Below are 2,889 nucleotides of genomic sequence, written 5' to 3' on the forward strand. Positions count from 1 at the left end.
AGAGGCCAGGGTACATCTCCTTAAACTTGATACCCCCACTGGCAAAAAGCAGCCCACTGAGCAGCTCATGGCACGTGGCAGAGAGAGCTTGAGCTCTTTAATCAGGTAAAACACTGCAAAATCTGTCCTTTGTCAGATGACGTGTCTCTCATTTCCCACACTTGATCTCCTTGTCTCTGCATCCTCTGGGAGGTGGTTCACCTTTTGAAGTCCAGGACCCAAAGCAGAGCTGCATTACAGCCCTCTTGACAAGGTGGGCAGGAATCATGCAGTGGAGTTTGGTGGTAAGCAAACCATTCATAGCAAAATATTCCTATTGAGGAATCAGCCAGAAATCATAAGGGAGGAGGCTAAACAGGAGAGCAGCATGTAGGCAGTCCTGAACCACAGGCAACTCCTCTCAGGTACAAGGAGGTGAGTGGCTGGTCTCAATACCTCCAAGCAAGTTAAGCTTATTTCCATGCATGTAAAGGATATGATCAGTCTCTTTAAATGGATAGCAGGCAATGCTATAAGAAAGCACTAGGAAATGCTATAGGAGGGCATTTCTTGTGGTTCACACATGTATTCTCTTTGTAATTAATACTGAAAATGTTTACTGTATGCAGTAATTATTTTCCTCCTTGGTCTTTAACACATTCAAGTGTTCACTGTCATCTATCATCTGGGAGCCATTAATATTAAGCATGTTTGATGTTTCCAAGCCAATCTCTGGAGTGTTTTAGCACTGTTAATAATTAATATGAGAAGGCCAGCACTTCAGGAGCCCGAAGCAGTGCACAACAGGCTCGGTTTCGAGGCTCAGTGTGAACGATCTGTTCATCATTACAACTCCACAGATCCTCAGAATCTTTCTTAGCTCACCAGCAGTGCAGCAGTGGGGAGCACGACCTGTTTTTCATTAGTGAAGGGACAACACCTCCTCGTCTCAGGACTGACGGAACAACTTTTTCATGCTCTGTCACAGCAGTGACAGACCTTGCCTGTGGGATCATCAGCGGGTTACTGCTGGTCTCCAGGCTTCAGCAGGTGAACTCCAGTTGATCTTGTGGCATCAGTTCCAGACGTTACTGCAGGCACACAGGAGGAGAAACAGCAGAGACAGGGATTTACCAGCCCACGACAGTTCCCAGCACAAATCTTCACGCAGACACTGCCTTCTTTTCTGTTCAGCATGAGCTTTTGCTCTGAGTTACTATGAGCTGTCCCAATGGGTTGGCCATTCCTAGCCTAGCACATCGTATACCTGTCAGCATGGGCAGGGGGATTAAAGCAGTAAAGGGGCTAAACTAAGCTTTCATAAGCTTATACAGTGTTTTTTAACACAGTTTTTTTTTTTTTTTTTAACAGCACCTTTAAGGTGGTTTGATAGCAAATGAGCCCATTTGCAGGTAATAAACATAACTTCTTGTGACCTCTTGAGGGATCGGCTGTTTTGACTTTGCTGTACTTAGTGTGGTTTCAGATGTTTCTTCTCAAAACAAATTGACTTGCAAAAAAAGAATAGCCTCTCCCTATTTCTGAAACTCTGCATTTGCTGTCCTGCTCCCAGGACCAGGTTCAGCAATGTTCACACTGCATGCCCATCCCAGTGCTCAGGCAGCATGCCCACCTCGCTCAAAGCATGCCTCAAGCTCCCAAACCATTCATCTCTGAAACACCCAGGGCATTTGTGAGCCATGCTCAAAGGAGCACAGTATGGAGACAGGCTCTGCAAGTGCAAGCTCAGGACCACAGATGGACTCTGCTTATTTATAGCAGGACTGGCTAAACCAAAATAGTTATCCCAAAGGCAAGGCATGCTATATATACTCACACACAAGTGACTTGTTCATCTGAAGCTGGCAGTGCAGAGAGACAAGATGTCTGTTCTATAGCAGGTCTGGAAGCCAAGATCACTTGGAGAAGGCCATAAGGAAAGCCACATTTCTCTGACCCTTAATTCTGGGCTGTGCATGCCCATCACCAGCTAAATCAGACCATAGCCTCACTTGTGTCCAGCTAGTCAGAGCTCACAACAGACAGTGTTGGCTTTGCCACGTGTATGGGAACTATGGAGTCATGGCCTGAACCACTGATTGATCACCTGATGCAAGGACTGGGTCAGCCGTGGGAGCAGAGGTGAAGACAATTCACTTGTGTGACCCCTCCTAGACCCTCATTTAAGGGCTGACTGACACTGGAGAAGGATCTCTTTTGGGAGATCCCTCCTTTGTGGAGCTTTTCATTGTGAGCCTACATCTTTGGATACAATTGAGCATTCCTTCTCTGTTTGTTCCTTTACTATCTCACTACGGTGCTCTTTCCAACTGTACTTTATTGACTGTACACCACGACATCTAGATGATGGGTAATGCATGCTCTCAGAATGCCTGCCATTGCAGAGGCAGCCCATCAGAGCCTGTATATGACATTTTGGGAGTTTACAACAGATCAGCAGTGGTTTCTAGCCACTGTGGGCTTTCAGCACAGCCCAGAGCCATAAAGTCACCAACCTGTGGCTCAGGACAACAGCAGAATTCAGGTGCTATCAAACATGTGTGCTGTATAAAAGCACTAAAGCTGAAGCTAAGCAGTTAACAATTCCTAAGCAACTAATGATTTATAAGAAACATGAGGTCTTCTTGCTGTTTCAGTGACTTTTAGAATGGAGGTGAGACCTCTGCACTGGGCATCACACTGATGAGAACATGTGGACAGAGAGGAACAGCCAAGGGGTGCAGGAGACAGAAACTAAGGGCAGGCAGCAGGCAAGTTTCTAGTCTTGTTTTCAAACTTCCAGACATTGCCCTTAATAGTGGATGCTGCTGCTTTTTCAGTCCTGCAGCTCTTCCTTAAAGTTGGGGTGATTTGCACTGCTCATATTGATGAGCTAATATTTCCTTGCAG

The sequence above is a fragment of the Phasianus colchicus genome, chromosome 7 (genome assembly GCF_987193195.1).
Source record: "Phasianus colchicus chromosome 7, bPhaCol1.hap1.1, whole genome shotgun sequence".
Classification (NCBI taxonomy): domain Eukaryota; kingdom Metazoa; phylum Chordata; class Aves; order Galliformes; family Phasianidae; genus Phasianus; species Phasianus colchicus.